General features: G+C 34.0%; 1 protein-coding gene across 1 annotated transcript in view; it reads left to right on the plus strand.

Annotated features, from left to right (window-relative positions):
• The window catches only part of NLGN2 (neuroligin 2), a 410,706-nt gene that overhangs the window by 315,656 nt on the left and 68,581 nt on the right, over positions 1 to 26,469 (plus strand). The window lies entirely within an intron of this gene.

Here is a 26,469-nt window from a genome sequence, read left to right on the forward strand (position 1 = left end):
ATGTGACTAATACTAACACTGTTCAGATTCTATCCTCTCTGTGTATATAACACTTCATTACTTTATTATATTGTGTACACATGGGGTAATGTGACTAATACTAACACTGTTCAGACTCTATCCTCTCTGTGTATATAACACATCATTACATTATTATATTGTATACTAATGGGGTTTGTGACTACTACTAACACTATCCAGACACTATCCCCTTTGTGTATATAAGACATCATTACATTATTATATTGTGTACAAATGTGGTAATGTGACTACTACTAACACTGTCCAGACACTATCCTCTCTGTGTATATAACACATCATAACATAATTATATTGTGTACACATGGGGTAATGTGACTACTACTAACACTGTCCAGACACTATACTCTCTGTGTATATAACACATCATTACATTATTATATTGTGTACACATGGGGTAATGTCACAACTACTAACACTGTCCAGACACTATCCTCTCTGTGTATATAACACTTTATTTTCTTAAATTGTGTACACATGGGGTAATGTGACTACTACTAGCAGTGTCCAGATATTATCCTCTCCGTGTATATAACACTTCATTACATTATTATATTGTGTACACATGGGGTAATGTGACTACTACTAACACTGTCCAGACACTATCCTCTCTGTGTATATAACACGTCATTACATTATTATATTGTGTACACATGGGGTAATGTGACTACTACTAACACTGTCCAGACACTATCCTCTCTATGTATATAACACTTTATTATAAAATTATATTGTGTACACCTAAGGTAATGTGACTTTACTACTAGCACTGTCCAGACACTATACTTTCTGTGTATATAACACTTCATTACATTATTATATTGTGAACACATGGGGTAATGTGACTACTACTAACACTGTCCAGACACTATCATCTCTATGTATATAACACTTTATTATATTATTATATTGTGTACACATGGGGTAATGTGACTACTACTAACACTGTCCAGACAATATCCTATCTGTGTATATAACACTTCATTTCATTATTATACTGTGTACACATGGGGTAATGTGACTACTACTAACACTGTCCAGACACTATCCTCTCTGTGTATATAACACAGCATTACGTAATTATATTGTGTACACATGGGGTAATGTTACTTTACTACTAGCACTGTCCAGACACTATCCTCTCTGTGTATATAACACTTTATTATATTATTATATTGTGAACACATGGGGTAATGTGACTACTACTAACACTGTCCAGACACTATCCTCTCTGTGTATATAACACTTCATTACATTATTATATTGTGTACGCATGGGGTAATGTGACTACTACTAACACTGTTCAGACACTATCCTCTCTGTGTATATAACACATCATTACATTATTATATTGTGTACACATGGGGTAATGTGACTACTACTAACACTGTCCAGACACTATCCTCTCTGTGAATGTAACACTTTATTTTCTTATATTGTGTACACATGGGGTAATGTGACTACTACTAGCAGTGTCCAGATATTATCCTCTCTGTGTATATAACACTTCATTACATTATTATATTGTGTACACATGGGGTAATGTGACTACTACTAACACTGTCCAGACACTATCCTCTCTGTGTATATAACACGTCATTACCTTATTATATTGTGTACACATGGGGTAATGTGACTACTACTAACACTGTCCAGACACTGTCCTCTCTGTGTGTATAACACTTTATTATATTATTATATTGTGTACACATGGGGTAATGTGACTACTACTAACACTGTCCAGACACTATCCTCTCTATGTATATAACACTTTATTATGTAATTATATTGTTTACACCTATGGTAATGTGACTTTACTACTAGCACTGTACAGACACTATACTATCTGTGTATATAACACTTCATTACATTATTATATTGTGTACACATGGGGTAATGTTACTTTACTACTACCACTGTCCAGACACTATCCTCTCTGTGTATATAACACTTTATTATATTATTATATCGTGAACACATGGGGTAATGTCACTATTACTAACACTGTCCAGACACTATCATCTCTATGTATATAACACTTTATTATATTATTATATTGTGTACACATGGGGTAATGTGACTACTACTAACACTGTCCAGACAATATCCTATCTGTGTATATAACACATCATTACATTATTATATTGTGTACACATGGGGTAATGTGACTACTACTAACACTGTCCAGACACTATCCTCTCTGTGTACATAACACATCATTACGTTATTATATTGTGTACACATGGGGTAATGTTACTTTACCACTAGCACTGTCCAGACACTATCCTCTCTGTGTATATAACACTTGATTATATTATTATATTGTGAACACATGGGGTAATGCGACTACTACTAACACTGTCCAGACACTATCCTCTCTATGTATATAACACTTTATTATATTATTATATTGTGTTCACATTGGGTCATGTGACTACTACTAACACTGTCCAGACACTATCCTCTCTGTGTATATAACACGTCATTACATTATTATATTGTGTACACATGGGGTAATGTGACTACTACTAACACTGTCCAGACACTAACCTCTCTATGTATATAAAACTTCATTATATTATTATTTTGTGTACACATGGGGTTATGTGACTACTACTAACACTGTCCAGACACTAACCTCTCTATGTATATAACACTTTATCATCTTATTATATTGTGTACACATGGGGTAATGTGAATGCTACTAACACTGTCCAGACACTATCCTCTCTGTGTATATAACACTTCATTATATTATTATTTTGTGTAAACATGGGGTAATGTGACTACTACTAACACTGTTCAGACACTATCCTCTCTGTGTATATAACACTTCATTACATTATTATATTGTGTACACATGGGGTAATGTGACTACTACTAACACTGTCCAGACACTATCATCTCTGTGTATATAACACTTCATAACATTATTACATTGTGTACACATGGCAAAATGTGACTACTACCATCACTGTCCGGACAGTGTCCTCTCTGTGTATATAACACTTCATTACATTATTATATTGTGTACACATGGGGTAATGTGACTACTACTAACACTGTCCAGACTCTATCCTCTCTGTGGATATAACACTTCATTACATTATTATTTTGTGTACACATGGGGTAATGTGACTACTACTAATACTGATCATACACTATCCACTCTGTGTATATAACACTTCATTATATTATTATTTTGTGTAAACATGGGGTAATGTGACGAATACTAACACTGTTCAGACACTATCCTCTCTGTGTATATAACATTTCATTACATTATTATATTGTGTACACATGGGGTAATGTGACTTTACTACTAACACTGTTCAGACACTGTCATCTCTGTGTATATAACACTTCATTACATTATAATATTGTGTACACATTGGGTAATGTGAATTCTAATAACACTGCCCAGACACTATCCTGTCTGTGTATATAACACTTCATTACATTATTATACTGTGTACACATGGGGTAATGTGACTAATACTAACACTGTTCAGATTCTATCCTCTCTGTGTATATAACACTTCATTACTTTATTATATTGTGCACACATGGGGTAATGTGACTAATACTAACACTGTTCAGACTCTATCCTCTCTGTGTATATAACACATCATTACATTATTATATTGTGTACACATGGGGTAATGTGACTACTACTAACACTGTCCAGACACTATCCTCTCTGTGTATATAACACTTTATTTTCTTAAATTGTGTACACATGGGGTAATGTGACTACTACTAGCAGTGTCCAGATATTATCCTCTCCGTGTATATAACACTTCATTACATTATTATATTGTGTACACATGGGGTAATGTGACTACTACTAACACTGTCCAGACACTATCCTCTCTGTGTATATAACACGTCATTACATTATTATATTGTGTACACATGGGGTAATGTGACTACTACTAACACTGTCCAGACACTATCCTCTCTATGTATATAACACTTTATTATAAAATTATATTGTGTACACCTAAGGTAATGTGACTTTACTACTAGCACTGTCCAGACACTATACTTTCTGTGTATATAACACTTCATTACATTATTATATTGTGAACACATGGGGTAATGGGACTACTACTAACACTGTCCAGACACTATCATCTCTATGTATATAACACTTTATTATATTATTATATTGTGTACACATGGGGTAATGTGACTACTACTAACACTGTTCAGACACTATCCTATCTGTGTATATAACACTTCATTACATTATTATATTGTGTACACATGGGGTAATGTGACTACTACTAACACTGTCCAGACACTATCCTCTCTGTGTATATAACACTTCATAACATTATTACATTGTGTACACATGGCAAAATGTGACTACTACTATCACTGTCCGGACAGTGTCCTCTCTGTGTATATAACACGTCATTACATTATTATATTGTGTACACATGGGGTTATATGTGACTACTTCAAACACTGTCCAGACACTGTCCTCTCTGTGTATATAACACATCATTATATTATTATATTGTGTACACATGGGGTAATGTGACTACTACTAACACTGTCCAGACACTAACCTCTCTATGTATATAAAACTTCATTATATTATTATATTGTGTACACATGGGTTATGTGACTACTACTAACACTGTCCAGACACTAACCTCTCTATGTATATAACACTTTATCATCTTATTATATTGTGTACACATGGTGTAATGTGAATGCTACTAACACTGTCCAGACACTATCCTCTCTGTGTATATAACACTTCATTATATTATTATTTTGTGTAAACATGGGGTAATGTGACTACTACTAACACTGTTCAGACACTTTCCTCTCTGTGTATATAACACTTCATTACATTATTATATTGTGTACACATGGGGTAATGTGACTACTACTAACACTGTCCAGACACTATCCTCTCTGTGTATATAACACTTCATAACATTATTACATTGTGTACACATGGCAAAATGTGACTATTACTATCACTGTCCGGACAGTGTCCTCTCTGTGTATATAACACTTCATTACATTATTATATTGTGTACACATGGGGTAATGTGACTACTACTAACACTGTCCAGACACTATCCTCTCTGTGAATGTAACACTTTATTTTCTTATATTGTGTACACATGGGGTAATGTGACTACTACTAGCAGTGTCCAGATATTATCCTCTCTGTGTATATAACACTTCATTACATTATTATATTGTGTACACATGGGGTAATGTGACTACTACTAACACTGTCCAGACACTATCCTCTCTGTGTATATAACACGTCATTACCTTATTATATTGTGTACACATGGGGTAATGTGACTACTACTAACACTGTCCAGACACTGTCCTCTCTGTGTGTATAACACTTTATTATATTATTATATTGTGTACACATGGGGTAATGTGACTACTACTAACACTGTCCAGACACTATCCTCTCTATGTATATAACACTTTATTATGTAATTATATTGTTTACACCTATGGTAATGTGACTTTACTACTAGCACTGTACAGACACTATACTATCTGTGTATATAACACTTCATTACATTATTATATTGTGTACACATGGGGTAATGTTACTTTACTACTACCACTGTCCAGACACTATCCTCTCTGTGTATATAACACTTTATTATATTATTATATCGTGAACACATGGGGTAATGTCACTATTACTAACACTGTCCAGACACTATCATCTCTATGTATATAACACTTTATTATATTATTATATTGTGTACACATGGGGTAATGTGACTACTACTAACACTGTCCAGACAATATCCTATCTGTGTATATAACACATCATTACATTATTATATTGTGTACACATGGGGTAATGTGACTACTACTAACACTGTCCAGACACTATCCTCTCTGTGTACATAACACATCATTACGTTATTATATTGTGTACACATGGGGTAATGTTACTTTACCACTAGCACTGTCCAGACACTATCCTCTCTGTGTATATAACACTTTATTATATTATTATATTGTGAACACATGGGGTAATGCGACTACTACTAACACTGTCCAGACACTATCCTCTCTATGTATATAACACTTTATTATATTATTATATTGTGTTCACATTGGGTCATGTGACTACTACTAACACTGTCCAGACACTATCCTCTCTGTGTATATAACACGTCATTACATTATTATATTGTGTACACATGGGGTAATGTGACTACTACTAACACTGTCCAGACACTAACCTCTCTATGTATATAAAACTTCATTATATTATTATATTGTGTACACATGGGGTTATGTGACTACTACTAACACTGTCCAGACACTAACCTCTCTATGTATATAACACTTTATCATCTTATTATATTGTGTACACATGGGGTAATGTGAATGCTACTAACACTGTCCAGACACTATCCTCTCTGTGTATATAACACTTCATTATATTATTATTTTGTGTAAACATGGGGTAATGTGACTACTACTAACACTGTTCAGACACTATCCTCTCTGTGTATATAACACTTCATTACATTATTATATTGTGTACACATGGGGTAATGTGACTACTACTAACACTGTCCAGACACTATCCTCTCTGTGTATATAACACTTCATAACATTATTACATTGTGTACACATGGCAAAATGTGACTACTACCATCACTGTCCGGACAGTGTCCTCTCTGTGTATATAACACTTCATTACATTATTATATTGTGTACACATGGGGTAATGTGACTACTACTAACACTGTCCAGACTCTATCCTCTCTGTGGATATAACACTTCATTACATTATTATTTTGTGTACACATGGGGTAATGTGACTACTACTAATACTGATCAAACACTATCCACTCTGTGTATATAACACTTCATTATATTATTATTTTGTGTAAACATGGGGTAATGTGACGAATACTAACACTGTTCAGACACTATCCTCTCTGTGTATATAACATTTCATTACATTATTATATTGTGTACACATGGGGTAATGTGACTTTACTACTAACACTGTTCAGACACTGTCATCTCTGTGTATATAACACTTCATTACATTATTATATTGTGTACACATTGGGTAATGTGAATTCTAATAACACTGCCCAGACACTATCCTGTCTGTGTATATAACACTTCATTACATTATTATACTGTGTACACATGGGGTAATGTGACTAATACTAACACTGTTCAGATTCTATCCTCTCTGTGTATATAACACTTCATTACTTTATTATATTGTGTACACATGGGGTAATGTGACTAATACTAACACTGTTCAGACTCTATCCTCTCTGTGTATATAACACATCATTACATTATTATATTGTATACTAATGGGGTTTGTGACTACTACTAACACTATCCAGACACTATCCCCTCTGTGTATATAAGACATCATTACATTATTATATTGTGTACAAATGTGGTAATGTGACTACTACTAACACTGTCCAGACACTATCCTCTCTGTGTATATAACACATCATAACATAATTATATTGTGTACACATGGGGTAATGTGACTACTACTAACACTGTCCAGACACTATACTCTCTGTGTATATAACACATCATTACATTATTATATTGTGTACACATGGGGTAATGTCACAACTACTAACACTGTCCAGACACTATCCTCTCTGTGTATATAACACTTTATTTTCTTAAATTGTGTACACATGGGGTAATGTGACTACTACTAGCAGTGTCCAGATATTATCCTCTCCGTGTATATAACACTTCATTACATTATTATATTGTGTACACATGGGGTAATGTGACTACTACTAACACTGTCCAGACACTATCCTCTCTGTGTATATAACACGTCATTACATTATTATATTGTGTACACATGGGGTAATGTGACTACTACTAACACTGTCCAGACACTATCCTCTCTATGTATATAACACTTTATTATAAAATTATATTGTGTACACCTAAGGTAATGTGACTTTACTACTAGCACTGTCCAGACACTATACTTTCTGTGTATATAACACTTCATTACATTATTATATTGTGAACACATGGGGTAATGTGACTACTACTAACACTGTCCAGACACTATCATCTCTATGTATATAACACTTTATTATATTATTATATTGTGTACACATGGGGTAATGTGACTACTACTAACACTGTCCAGACAATATCCTATCTGTGTATATAACACTTCATTTCATTATTATACTGTGTACACATGGGGTAATGTGACTACTACTAACACTGTCCAGACACTATCCTCTCTGTGTATATAACACAGCATTACGTAATTATATTGTGTACACATGGGGTAATGTTACTTTACTACTAGCACTGTCCAGACACTATCCTCTCTGTGTATATAACACTTTATTATATTATTATATTGTGAACACATGGGGTAATGTGACTACTACTAACACTGTCCAGACACTATCCTCTCTGTGTATATAACACTTCATTACATTATTATATTGTGTACGCATGGGGTAATGTGACTACTACTAACACTGTTCAGACACTATCCTCTCTGTGTATATAACACATCATTACATTATTATATTGTGTACACATGGGGTAATGTGACTACTACTAACACTGTCCAGACACTATCCTCTCTGTGAATGTAACACTTTATTTTCTTATATTGTGTACACATGGGGTAATGTGACTACTACTAGCAGTGTCCAGATATTATCCTCTCTGTGTATATAACACTTCATTACATTATTATATTGTGTACACATGGGGTAATGTGACTACTACTAACACTGTCCAGACACTATCCTCTCTGTGTATATAACACGTCATTACCTTATTATATTGTGTACACATGGGGTAATGTGACTACTACTAACACTGTCCAGACACTGTCCTCTCTGTGTGTATAACACTTTATTATATTATTATATTGTGTACACATGGCGTAATGTGACTACTACTAACACTGTCCAGACACTATCCTCTCTATGTATATAACACTTTATTATGTAATTATATTGTTTACACCTATGGTAATGTGACTTTACTACTAGCACTGTACAGACACTATACTATCTGTGTATATAACACTTCATTACATTATTATATTGTGTACACATGGGGTAATGTTACTTTACTACTACCACTGTCCAGACACTATCCTCTCTGTGTATATAACACTTTATTATATTATTATATCGTGAACACATGGGGTAATGTCACTATTACTAACACTGTCCAGACACTATCATCTCTATGTATATAACACTTTATTATATTATTATATTGTGTACACATGGGGTAATGTGACTACTACTAACACTGTCCAGACAATATCCTATCTGTGTATATAACACATCATTACATTATTATATTGTGTACACATGGGGTAATGTGACTACTACTAACACTGTCCAGACACTATCCTCTCTGTGTACATAACACATCATTACGTTATTATATTGTGTACACATGGGGTAATGTTACTTTACCACTAGCACTGTCCAGACACTATCCTCTCTGTGTATATAACACTTTATTATATTATTATATTGTGAACACATGGGGTAATGCGACTACTACTAACACTGTCCAGACACTATCCTCTCTATGTATATAACACTTTATTATATTATTATATTGTGTTCACATTGGGTCATGTGACTACTACTAACACTGTCCAGACACTATCCTCTCTGTGTATATAACACGTCATTACATTATTATATTGTGTACACATGGGGTAATGTGACTACTACTAACACTGTCCAGACACTAACCTCTCTATGTATATAAAACTTCATTATATTATTATTTTGTGTACACATGGGGTTATGTGACTACTACTAACACTGTCCAGACACTAACCTCTCTATGTATATAACACTTTATCATCTTATTATATTGTGTACACATGGGGTAATGTGAATGCTACTAACACTGTCCAGACACTATCCTCTCTGTGTATATAACACTTCATTATATTATTATTTTGTGTAAACATGGGGTAATGTGACTACTACTAACACTGTTCAGACACTATCCTCTCTGTGTATATAACACTTCATTACATTATTATATTGTGTACACATGGGGTAATGTGACTACTACTAACACTGTCCAGACACTATCATCTCTGTGTATATAACACTTCATAACATTATTACATTGTGTACACATGGCAAAATGTGACTACTACCATCACTGTCCGGACAGTGTCCTCTCTGTGTATATAACACTTCATTACATTATTATATTGTGTACACATGGGGTAATGTGACTACTACTAACACTGTCCAGACTCTATCCTCTCTGTGGATATAACACTTCATTACATTATTATTTTGTGTACACATGGGGTAATGTGACTACTACTAATACTGATCATACACTATCCACTCTGTGTATATAACACTTCATTATATTATTATTTTGTGTAAACATGGGGTAATGTGACGAATACTAACACTGTTCAGACACTATCCTCTCTGTGTATATAACATTTCATTACATTATTATATTGTGTACACATGGGGTAATGTGACTTTACTACTAACACTGTTCAGACACTGTCATCTCTGTGTATATAACACTTCATTACATTATAATATTGTGTACACATTGGGTAATGTGAATTCTAATAACACTGCCCAGACACTATCCTGTCTGTGTATATAACACTTCATTACATTATTATACTGTGTACACATGGGGTAATGTGACTAATACTAACACTGTTCAGATTCTATCCTCTCTGTGTATATAACACTTCATTACTTTATTATATTGTGCACACATGGGGTAATGTGACTAATACTAACACTGTTCAGACTCTATCCTCTCTGTGTATATAACACATCATTACATTATTATATTGTATACTAATGGGGTTTGTGACTACTACTAACACTATCCAGACACTATCCCCTCTGTGTATATAAGACATCATTACATTATTATATTGTGTACAAATGTGGTAATGTGACTACTACTAACACTGTCCAGACACTATACTCTCTGTGTATATAACACATCATTACATTATTATATTGTGTACACATGGGGTAATGTGACTACTACTAACACTGTCCAGACACTATCCTCTCTGTGTATATAACACTTTATTTTCTTAAATTGTGTACACACGGGGTAATGTGACTACTACTAGCAGTGTCCAGATATTATCCTCTCCGTGTATATAACACTTCATTACATTATTATATTGTGTACACATGGGGTAATGTGACTACTACTAACACTGTCCAGACACTATCCTCTCTGTGTATATAACACGTCATTACATTATTATATTGTGTACACATGGGGTAATGTGACTACTACTAACACTGTCCAGACACTATCCTCTCTATGTATATAACACTTTATTATAAAATTATATTGTGTACACCTAAGGTAATGTGACTTTACTACTAGCACTGTCCAGACACTATACTTTCTGTGTATATAACACTTCATTACATTATTATATTGTGAACACATGGGGTAATGGGACTACTACTAACACTGTCCAGACACTATCATCTCTATGTATATAACACTTTATTATATTATTATATTGTGTACACATGGGGTAATGTGACTACTACTAACACTGTTCAGACACTATCCTATCTGTGTATATAACACTTCATTACATTATTATATTGTGTACACATGGGGTAATGTGACTACTACTAACACTGTCCAGACACTATCCTCTCTGTGTATATAACACTTCATAACATTATTACATTGTGTACACATGGCAAAATGTGACTACTACTATCACTGTCCGGACAGTGTCCTCTCTGTGTATATAACACGTCATTACATTATTATATTGTGTACACATGGGGTTATATGTGACTACTTCAAACACTGTCCAGACACTGTCCTCTCTGTGTATATAACACATCATTATATTATTATATTGTGTACACATGGGGTAATGTGACTACTACTAACACTGTCCAGACACTAACCTCTCTATGTATATAAAACTTCATTATATTATTATATTGTGTACACATGGGTTATGTGACTACTACTAACACTGTCCAGACACTAACCTCTCTATGTATATAACACTTTATCATCTTATTATATTGTGTACACATGGTGTAATGTGAATGCTACTAACACTGTCCAGACACTATCCTCTCTGTGTATATAACACTTCATTATATTATTATTTTGTGTAAACATGGGGTAATGTGACTACTACTAACACTGTTCAGACACTTTCCTCTCTGTGTATATAACACTTCATTACATTATTATATTGTGTACACATGGGGTAATGTGACTACTACTAACACTGTCCAGACACTATCCTCTCTGTGTATATAACACTTCATAACATTATTACATTGTGTACACATGGCAAAATGTGACTATTACTATCACTGTCCGGACAGTGTCCTCTCTGTGTATATAACACTTCATTACATTATTATATTGTGTACACATGGGGTAATGTGACTACTACTAACACTGTCCAGACTCTATCCTCTCTGTGGATATAACACTTCATTACATTATTATTTTGTGTACACATGGGGTAATGTGACTACTAGTAATACTGATCAAACACTATCCACTCTGTGTATATAACACTTCATTATATTATTATTTTGTGTAAACATGGGGTAATGTGACTACTACTAACACTGTTCAGACACTATCCTCTCTGTGTATATAACATTTCATTACATTATTATATTGTGTACACATGGGGTAATGTGACTTTACTACTAACACTGTTCAGACACTATCATCTCTGTGTATATAACACTTCATTACATTACTATATTGTGTACACATGGGGTAATGTGACTAATACTAACACTGTTCAGACACTATCCTCTCTGTGTATATAACACATCATTACATTATTATATTGTGTACTAATGGGGTTTGTGACTACTACTAACACTTTCCAGTCTCTTTCCCCTCTGTGTATATAACACTTCATTACTTTATTATTTTGTGTACACATGGGGTAATGTGACTACTACTAACATTGTCCAGACACTCTCCTATCTGTGTATATAACACTTCATTACATTATTATATTGTGTACATATGGGGTAATGTGACTACTACTAACACTATCCAGACACTATCCTCTCTATGTATATAACACAACATTATATTATTATATTGTGTACACATGGGGTAATGTGACTACTACTAAAACTGTCCAGACACTGTCCTCTCTGTGTATATAACACGTCATTACATTATTATAATGTGTACACATGGGGTAAAGTCACTACTATTAACACTGTGCAGACATTATCCTCTCTGCGTATATAACACTTCATTACATTATTATACTGTGTACGCATGGGGTAATGTGGCTACTACTAACACTGTCCAGACACTATCCTCTCTGTGTATATAACACTTTATTTTCTTAAATTGTGTACACATGGAGTAATGTGACTACTACTAGCAGTGTCCAGATATTATCCTCTCCGTGTATATAACACTTCATTACATTATTATATTGTGTACACATGGGGTAATGTGACTACTACTAACACTGTCCAGACACTATCCTCTCTGTGTATATAACACGTCATTACATTATTATATTGTGTACACATGGGGTAATGTGACTACTACTACTACTAACACTGTCCAGACTCTGTCCTCTCTGTGTGTATAACAATTTATTATATTATTATATTGTGTACACATGGGGTAATGTGACTACTACTAACACTGTCCAGACACTATCCTCTCTATGTATATAACACTTTATTATATAATTATATTGTGTACACCTAAGGTAATGTGACTTTACTACTAGCACTGTCCAGACACTATACTTTCTGTGTATATAACACTTCATTACATTATTATATTGTGAACACATGGGGTAATGTGACTACTACTAACACTGTCCAGACACTATCATCTCTATGTATATAACACTTTATTATATTATTATATTGTGTACACATGGGGTAATGTGACTACTACTAACACTGTCCAGACAATATCCTATCTGTGTATATAACACTTCATTTCATTATTATACTGTGTACACATGGGGTAATGTGACTACTACTAACACTGTCCAGACACTATCCTCTCTGTGTATATAACACAGCATTACGTAATTATATTGTGTACACATGGGGTAATGTTACTTTACTACTAGCACTGTCCAGACACTATCCTCTCTGTGTATATAACACTTTATTATATTATTATATTGTGAACACATGGGGTAATGTGACTACTACTAACACTTTCCAGACACTATCCTCTCTGTGTATATAACACTTCATTACATTATTATACTGTGTACGCATGGGGTAATGTGGCTACTACTAACACTGTCCAGACACTATCCTCTCTGTGAATATAACACTTTATTTTCTTATATTGTGTACACATGGGGTAATGTGACTACTACTAGCAGTGTCCAGATATTATCCTCTCTGTATATATAACACTTCATTACATTATTATATTGTGTACACATGGGGTAATGTGACTACTACTAACACTTTCCAGACACTATCCTCTCTGTGTATATAACACGTCATTACCTTATTATATTGTGTACACATGGGGTAATTTGACTACTACTAACACTGTCCAGACACTATCCTCTCTGTGTATATAACACTTCATAACATTATTACATTGTGTACACATGGCAAAATGTGACTACTACCATCACTGTCCGGACAGTGTCCTCTCTGTGTATATAACACTTCATTACATTATTATATTGTGTACACATGGGGTAATGTGACTACTACTAACACTGTCCAGACTCTATCCTCTCTGTGGATATAACACTTCATTACATTATTATATTGTGTACACATGGGGTAATGTGACTACTACTAACACTGTTCAGACACTATCCTCTCTGTGTATATAACACTTCATTACATTATTATATTGTGTACACATGGGGTAATGTGACTACTACTAACACTGTCCAGACACTATCCTCTCTGTGTATATAACACTTCATAACATTATTACATTGTGTACACATGGCAAAATGTGACTACTACTATCACTGTCCGGACAGTGTCCTCTCTGTGTATATAACACGTCATTACATTATTATATTGTGTACACATGGGGTTATATGTGACTACTTCAAACACTGTCCAGACACTGTCCTCTCTGTGTATATAACACATCATTATATTATTATATTGTGTACACATGGGGTAATGTGACTACTACTAACACTGTCCAGACACTAACCTCTCTATGTATATAAAACTTCATTATATTATTATATTGTGTACACATGGGTTATGTGACTACTACTAACACTGTCCAGACACTAACCTCTCTATGTATATAACACTTTATCATCTTATTATATTGTGTACACATGGTGTAATGTGAATGCTACTAACACTGTCCAGACACTATCCTCTCTGTGTATATAACACTTCATTATATTATTATTTTGTGTAAACATGGGGTAATGTGACTACTACTAACACTGTTCAGACACTATCCTCTCTGTGTATATAACACTTCATTACATTATTATATTGTGTACACATGGGGTAATGTGACTACTACTAACACTGTCCAGACACTATCATCTCTGTGTATATAACACTTCATAACATTATTACATTGTGTACACATGGCAAAATGTGACTACTACCATCACTGTCCGGACAGTGTCCTCTCTGTGTATATAACACTTCATTACATTATTATATTGTGTACACATGGGGTAATGTGACTACTACTAACACTGTCCAGACTCTATCCTCTCTGTGGATATAACACTTCATTACATTATTATTTTGTGTACACATGGGGTAATGTGACTACTACTAATACTGATCATACACTATCCACTCTGTGTATATAACACTTCATTATATTATTATTTTGTGTAAACATGGGGTAATGTGACGAATACTAACACTGTTCAGACACTATCCTCTCTGTGTATATAACATTTCATTACATTATTATATTGTGTACACATGGGGTAATGTGACTTTACTACTAACACTGTTCAGACACTGTCATCTCTGTGTATATAACACTTCATTACATTATAATATTGTGTACACATTGGGTAATGTGAATTCTAATAACACTGCCCAGACACTATCCTGTCTGTGTATATAACACTTCATTACATTATTATACTGTGTACACATGGGGTAATGTGACTAATACTAACACTGTTCAGATTCTATCCTCTCTGTGTATATAACACTTCATTACTTTATTATATTGTGCACACATGGGGTAATGTGACTAATACTAACACTGTTCAGACTCTATCCTCTCTGTGTATATAACACATCATTACATTATTATATTGTATACTAATGGGGTTTGTGACTACTACTAACACTATCCAGACACTATCCCCTCTGTGTATATAAGACATCATTACATTATTATATTGTGTACAAATGTGGTAATGTGACTACTACTAACACTGTCCAGACACTATACTCTCTGTGTATATAACACATCATTACATTATTATATTGTGTACACATGGGGTAATGTGACTACTACTAACACTGTCCAGACACTATCCTCTCTGTGTATATAACACTTTATTTTCTTAAATTGTGTACACACGGGGTAATGTGACTACTACTAGCAGTGTCCAGATATTATCCTCTCCGTGTATATAACACTTCATTACATTATTATATTGTGTACACATGGGGTAATGTGACTACTACTAACACTGTCCAGACACTATCCTCTCTGTGTATATAACACGTCATTACATTATTATATTGTGTACACATGGGGTAATGTGACTACTACTAACACTGTCCAGACACTATCCTCTCTATGTATATAACACTTTATTATAAAATTATATTGTGTACACCTAAGGTAATGTGACTTTACTACTAGCACTGTCCAGACACTATACTTTCTGTGTATATAACACTTCATTACATTATTATATTGTGAACACATGGGGTAATGGGACTACTACTAACACTGTCCAGACACTATCATCTCTATGTATATAACACTTTATTATATTATTATATTGTGTACACATGGGGTAATGTGACTACTACTAACACTGTTCAGACACTATCCTATCTGTGTATATAACACTTCATTACATTATTATATTGTGTACACATGGGGTAATGTGACTACTACTAACACTGTCCAGACACTATCCTCTCTGTGTATATAACACTTCATAACATTATTACATTGTGTACACATGGCAAAATGTGACTACTACTATCACTGTCCGGACAGTGTCCTCTCTGTGTATATAACACGTCATTACATTATTATATTGTGTACACATGGGGTTATATGTGACTACTTCAAACACTGTCCAGACACTGTCCTCTCTGTGTATATAACACATCATTATATTATTATATTGTGTACACATGGGGTAATGTGACTACTACTAACACTGTCCAGACACTAACCTCTCTATGTATATAAAACTTCATTATATTATTATATTGTGTACACATGGGTTATGTGACTACTACTAACACTGTCCAGACACTAACCTCTCTATGTATATAACACTTTATCATCTTATTATATTGTGTACACATGGTGTAATGTGAATGCTACTAACACTGTCCAGACACTATCCTCTCTGTGTATATAACACTTCATTATATTATTATTTTGTGTAAACATGGGGTAATGTGACTACTACTAACACTGTTCAGACACTTTCCTCTCTGTGTATATAACACTTCATTACATTATTATATTGTGTACACATGGGGTAATGTGACTACTACTAACACTGTCCAGACACTATCCTCTCTGTGTATATAACACTTCATAACATTATTACATTGTGTACACATGGCAAAATGTGACTATTACTATCACTGTCCGGACAGTGTCCTCTCTGTGTATATAACACTTCATTACATTATTATATTGTGTACACATGGGGTAATGTGACTACTACTAACACTGTCCAGACTCTATCCTCTCTGTGGATATAACACTTCATTACATTATTATTTTGTGTACACATGGGGTAATGTGACTACTAGTAATACTGATCAAACACTATCCACTCTGTGTATATAACACTTCATTATATTATTATTTTGTGTAAACATGGGGTAATGTGACTACTACTAACACTGTTCAGACACTATCCTCTCTGTGTATATAACATTTCATTACATTATTATATTGTGTACACATGGGGTAATGTGACTTTACTACTAACACTGTTCAGACACTATCATCTCTGTGTATATAACACTTCATTACATTACTATATTGTGTACACATGGGGTAATGTGACTAATACTAACACTGTTCAGACACTATCCTCTCTGTGTATATAACACATCATTACATTATTATATTGTGTACTAATGGGGTTTGTGACTACTACTAACACTTTCCAGTCTCTTTCCCCTCTGTGTATATAACACTTCATTACTTTATTATTTTGTGTACACATGGGGTAATGTGACTACTACTAACATTGTCCAGACACTCTCCTATCTGTGTATATAACACTTCATTACATTATTATATTGTGTACATATGGGGTAATGTGACTACTACTAACACTATCCAGACACTATCCTCTCTATGTATATAACACAACATTATATTATTATATTGTGTACACATGGGGTAATGTGACTACTACTAAAACTGTCCAGACACTGTCCTCTCTGTGTATATAACACGTCATTACATTATTATAATGTGTACACATGGGGTAAAGTCACTACTATTAACACTGTGCAGACATTATCCTCTCTGCGTATATAACACTTCATTACATTATTATACTGTGTACGCATGGGGTAATGTGGCTACTACTAACACTGTCCAGACACTATCCTCTCTGTGTATATAACACTTTATTTTCTTAAATTGTGTACACATGGAGTAATGTGACTACTACTAGCAGTGTCCAGATATTATCCTCTCCGTGTATATAACACTTCATTACATTATTATATTGTGTACACATGGGGTAATGTGACTACTACTAACACTGTCCAGACACTATCCTCTCTGTGTATATAACACGTCATTACATTATTATATTGTGTACACATGGGGTAATGTGACTACTACTACTACTAACACTGTCCAGACTCTGTCCTCTCTGTGTGTATAACAATTTATTATATTATTATATTGTGTACACATGGGGTAATGTGACTACTACTAACACTGTCCAGACACTATCCTCTCTATGTATATAACACTTTATTATATAATTATATTGTGTACACCTAAGGTAATGTGACTTTACTACTAGCACTGTCCAGACACTATACTTTCTGTGTATATAACACTTCATTACATTATTATATTGTGAACACATGGGGTAATGTGACTACTACTAACACTGTCCAGACACTATCATCTCTATGTATATAACACTTTATTATATTATTATATTGTGTACACATGGGGTAATGTGACTACTACTAACACTGTCCAGACAATATCCTATCTGTGTATATAACACTTCATTTCATTATTATACTGTGTACACATGGGGTAATGTGACTACTACTAACACTGTCCAGACACTATCCTCTCTGTGTATATAACACAGCATTACGTAATTATATTGTGTACACATGGGGTAATGTTACTTTACTACTAGCACTGTCCAGACACTATCCTCTCTGTGTATATAACACTTTATTATATTATTATATTGTGAACACATGGGGTAATGTGACTACTACTAACACTTTCCAGACACTATCCTCTCTGTGTATATAACACTTCATTACATTATTATACTGTGTACGCATGGGGTAATGTGGCTACTACTAACACTGTCCAGACACTATCCTCTCTGTGAATATAACACTTTATTTTCTTATATTGTGTACACATGGGGTAATGTGACTACTACTAGCAGTGTCCAGATATTATCCTCTCTGTATATATAACACTTCATTACATTATTATATTGTGTACACATGGGGTAATGTGACTACTACTAACACTTTCCAGACACTATCCTCTCTGTGTATATAACACGTCATTACCTTATTATATTGTGTACACATGGGGTAATTTGACTACTACTAACACTGTCCAGACACTATCCTCTCTGTGTATATAACACTTCATAACATTATTACATTGTGTACACATGGCAAAATGTGACTACTACCATCACTGTCCGGACAGTGTCCTCTCTGTGTATATAACACTTCATTACATTATTATATTGTGTACACATGGGGTAATGTGACTACTACTAACACTGTCCAGACTCTATCCTCTCTGTGGATATAACACTTCATTACATTATTATATTGTGTACACATGGGGTAATGTGACTACTACTAACACTGTTCAGACACTATCCTCTCTGTGTATATAACACTTCATTACATTATTATATTGTGTACACATGGGGTAATGTGACTACTACTAACACTGTCCAGACACTATCCTCTCTGTGTATATAACACTTCATAACATTATTACATTGTGTACACATGGCAAAATGTGACTACTACTATCACTGTCCGGACAGTGTCCTCTCTGTGTATATAACACGTCATTACATTATTATATTGTGTACACATGGGGTTATATGTGACTACTTCAAACACTGTCCAGACACTGTCCTCTCTGTGTATATAACACATCATTATATTATTATATTGTGTACACATGGGGTAATGTGACTACTACTAACACTGTCCAGACACTAACCTCTCTATGTATATAAAACTTCATTATATTATTATATTGTGTACACATGGGTTATGTGACTACTACTAACACTGTCCAGACACTAACCTCTCTATGTATATAACACTTTATCATCTTATTATATTGTGTACACATGGTGTAATGTGAATGCTACTAACACTGTCCAGACACTATCCTCTCTGTGTATATAACATTTCATTATATTATTATTTTGTGTAAACATGGGGTAATGTGACTACTACTAACACTGTTCAGACACTTTCCTCTCTGTGTATATAACACTTCATTACATTATTATATTGTGTACACATGGGGTAATGTGACTCCTACTAACACTGTCCAGACACTATCCTCTCTGTGTATATAACACTTCATAACATTATTACATTGTGTACACATGGCAAAATGTGACTATTACTATCACTGTCCGGACAGTGTCCTCTCTGTGTATATAACACTTCATTACATTATTATATTGTGTACACATGGGGTAATGTGACTACTACTAACACTGTCCAGACTCTATCCTCTCTGTGGATATAACACTTCATTACATTATTATTTTGTGTACACATGGGGTAATGTGACTACTAGTAATACTGATCAAACACTATCCACTCTGTGTATATAACACTTCATTATATTATTATTTTGTGTAAACATGGGGTAATGTGACTACTATTAACACTGTTCAGACACTATCCTCTCTGTGTATATAACATTTCATTACATTATTATATTGTGTACACATGGGGTAATGTGACTTTACTACTAACACTGTTCAGACACTATCATCTCTGTGTATATAACACTTCATTACATTACTATATTGTGTACACATGGGGTAATGTGACTAATACTAACACTGTTCAGACACTATCCTCTCTGTGTATATAACACATCATTACATTATTATATTGTGTACTAATGGGGTTTGTGACTACTACTAACACTTTCCAGACTCTTTCCCCTCTGTGTATATAACACTTCATTACTTTATTATTTTGTGTACACATGGGGTAATGTGACTACTACTAACATTGTCCAGACACTCTCCTCTCTGTGTATATAACACTTCATTACATTATTATATTGTGTACATATGGGGTAATGTGACTACTACTAACACTATCCAGACACTATCCTCTCTATGTATATAACACAACATTACATTATTATATTGTGTACACATGGGGTAATGTGACTACTACTAAAACTGTCCAGACACTGTCCTCTCTGTGTATATAACACGTCATTACATTATTATAATGTGTACACATGGGGTAAAGTCACTACTATTAACACTGTCCAGACATTATCCTCTCTGCGTATATAACACATCATTACATTATTATATTGTGTACACATGGGGTAATGTGACTACTACTAACACTGTCCAGACACTATCCTCTCTGTGTATATAACACTTTATTTTCTTAAATTGTGTACACATGGAGTAATGTGACTACTACTAGCAGTGTCCAGATATTATCCTCTCCGTGTATATAACACTTCATTACATTATTATATTGTGTACACATGGGGTAATGTGACTACTACTAACACTGTCCAGACACTATCCTCTCTGTGTATATAACACGTCATTACATTATTATATTGTGTACACATGGGGTAATGTGACTACTACTAACACTGTCCAGACTCTGTCCTCTCTGTGTGTATAACACTTTATTATATTATTATATTGTGTACACATGGGGTAATGTGACTACTACTAACACTGTCCAGACACTATCCTCTCTATGTATATAACACTTTATTATATAATTATATTGTGTACACCTAAGGTAATGTGACTTTACTACTAGCACTGTCCAGACACTATACTTTCTGTGTATATAACACTTCATTACATTATTATATTGTGAACACATGGGGTAATGTGACTACTACTAACACTGTCCAGACACTATCATCTCTATGTATATAACACTTTATTATATTATTATATTGTGTACACATGGGGTAATGTGACTACTACTAACACTGTCCAGACAATATCCTATCTGTGTATATAACACTTCATTTCATTATTATACTGTGTACACATGGGGTAATGTGACTACTACTAACACTGTCCAGACACTATCCTCTCTGTGTATATAACACAGCATTACGTAATTATATTGTGTACACATGGGGTAATGTTACTTTACTACTAGCACTGTCCAGACACTATCCTCTCTGTGTATATAACACTTTATTATATTATTATATTGTGAACACATGGGGTAATGTGACTACTACTAACACTTTCCAGACACTATCCTCTCTGTGTATATAACACTTCATTACATTATTATACTGTGTACGCATGGGGTAATGTGGCTACTACTAACACTGTCCAGACACTATCCTCTCTGTGAATATAACACTTTATTTTCTTATATTGTGTACACATGGGGTAATGTGACTACTACTAGCAGTGTCCAGATATTATCCTCTCTGTATATATAACACTTCATTACATTATTATATTGTGTACACATGGGGTAATGTGACTACTACTAACACTTTCCAGACACTATCCTCTCTGTGTATATAACACGTCATTACCTTATTATATTGTGTACACATGGGGTAATTTGACTACTACTAACACTGTCAAGACACTGTCCTCTCTGTGTGTATAACACTTTATTATATTATTATATTGTGTACACATGGGGTAATGTGACTACTACTAACACAGTCCAGACACTATCCTCTCTATGTATATAACACTTTATTATATAATTATATTGTTTACACCTAAGGTAATGTGACTTTACTACTAGCACTGTACAGACACTATACTATCTGTGTATATAACACTTCATTACATTATTATATTGTGTACTCATGGGGTAATGTTACTTTACTACTACCACTGTCCAGACACTATCCTCTCTGTGTATACAACACTTTATTATATTATTATATCGTGAACACATGGGGTAATGTCACTATTACTAACACTGTACAGAGACTATCATCTCTATGTATATAACACTTTATTATATTATTATATTGTGTACACATGGGGTAATGTGACTACTACTAACACTGTCCAGACAATATCCTATCTGTGTATATAACACTTCATTACATTATTATATTGTGTACACATGGGGTAATGTGACTACTACTAACAGTGTCCAGACACTATCCTCTCTGTGTATATAACACATCGTTACGTTATTATATTGTGTACACATGGAGTAATGTTACTTTACCACTAGCACTGTCCCGACACTATCCTCTCTGTGTATATAACACTTTATTATATTATTATATTGTGAACACATGGGGTAATGTGACTACTACTAACACTGTCCAGACACTATCCTCTCTATGTATATAACACTTTATTATATCATTATATTGTGTTCACATTGGGTCATGTGACTACTACTAACACTGTCCAGACACTATCCTCTCTGTGTATATAACACGTCATTACATTATTATATTGTGTACACATGGGGTTATATGTGACTACTACTAACACTGTCCAGACACTGTCCTCTCTGTGTATATAACACTTCATTATATTATTATATTGTATACACATGGGGTAATGTGACTACTACTAACACTGTCCAGACACTAACCTCTCTATGTATATAAAACTTCATTATATTATTACTTTGTGTACACATGGGGTTATGTGACTACTACTAACACTGTCCAGACACTAACCTCTCTATGTATATAACACTTTATCATCTTATTATATTGTGTACACATGGGGTAATGTGAATGCTACTAACACTGTCCAAACTCTATCCTCTCTGTGTATATAACACTTCATTATATTATTATTTTGTGTAAACATGGGGTAATGTGACTAATACTAACACTGTTCAGACACTATCCTCTCTGTGTATATAACACTTCATTACATTATTATATTGTGTACACATGGGCTAATGTGACTACTACTAACACTTTCCAGACACTATCCTCTCTGTGTATATAACACTTCATAACATTATTACATTGTGTACACATGGCAAAATGTGACTACTACTATCACTGTCCGGACAGTGTCCTCTCTGTGTATATAACACTTCATTACATTATTATATTGTGTACACATGGGGTAATGTGACTACTACTAACACTGTCCAGACTCTATCCTCTCTGTGGATATAACACTTCATTACATTATTATTTTGTGTACACATGGGGTAATGTGACTACTACTAATACTGATCAAACACTATCCACTCTGTGTATATAACACTTCATTATATTATTATTTTGTGTAAACATGGGGTAATGTGACGAATACTAACACTGTTCAGACACTATCCTCTCTGTGTATATAACATTTCATTACATTATTATATTGTGTACACATGGGGTAATGTGACTTTACTACTAACACTGTTCAGACACTGTCATCTCTGTGTATATAACACTTCATTACATTATTATATTGTGTACACATTGGGTAATGTGAATTCTAATAACACTGTCCAGACACTATCCTCTCTATGTATATAACACTTTATTATAAAATTATATTGTGTACACCTAAGGTAATGTGACTTTACTACTAGCACTGTCCAGACACTATACTTTCTGTGTATATAACACTTCATTACATTATTATATTGTGAACACATGGGGTAATGTGACTACTACTAACACTGTCCAGACACTATCATCTCTATGTATATAACACTTTATTATATTATTATATTGTGTACACATGGGGTAATGTGACTACTACTAACACTGTCCAGACAATATCCTATCTGTGTATATAACACTTCATTTCATTATTATACTGTGTACACATGGGGTAATGTGACTACTACTAACACTGTCCAGACACTATCCTCTCTGTGTATATAACACAGCATTACGTAATTATATTGTGTACACATGGGGTAATGTGACTACTACTAACACTGTCCAGACACTATCCTCTCTGTGTATATAACACGTCATTACCTTATTATATTGTGTACACATGGGGTAATGTGACTACTACTAACACTGTCCAGACACTGTCCTCTCTGTGTGTATAACACTTTATTATATTATTATATTGTGTACACATGGGGTAATGTGACTACTACTAACACTGTCCAGACACTATCCTCTCTATGTATATAACACTTTATTATGTAATTATATTGTTTACACCTATGGTAATGTGACTTTACTACTAGCACTGTACAGACACTATACTATCTGTGTATATAACACTTCATTACATTATTATATTGTGTACACATGGGGTAATGTTACTTTACTACTACCACTGTCCAGACACTATCCTCTCTGTGTATATAACACTTTATTATATTATTATATCGTGAACACATGGGGTAATGTCACTATTACTAACACTGTCCAGACACTATCATCTCTATGTATATAACACTTTATTATATTATTATATTGTGTACACATGGGGTAATGTGACTACTACTAACACTGTCCAGACAATATCCTATCTGTGTATATAACACATCATTACATTATTATATTGTGTACACATGGGGTAATGTGACTACTACTAACACTGTCCAGACACTATCCTCTCTGTGTACATAACAGATCATTACGTTATTATATTGTGTACACATGGGGTAATGTTACTTTACCACTAGCACTGTCCAGACACTATCCTCTCTGTGTATATAACACTTTATTATATTATTATATTGTGAACACATGGGGTAATGTGACTACTACTAACACTGTCCA

The sequence above is a fragment of the Taudactylus pleione genome, unplaced genomic scaffold (assembly GCF_031769625.1).
Source record: "Taudactylus pleione unplaced genomic scaffold, aTauple2 ptg003193l, whole genome shotgun sequence".
In the NCBI taxonomy this organism is placed as follows: Eukaryota; Metazoa; Chordata; class Amphibia; order Anura; family Myobatrachidae; genus Taudactylus; species Taudactylus pleione.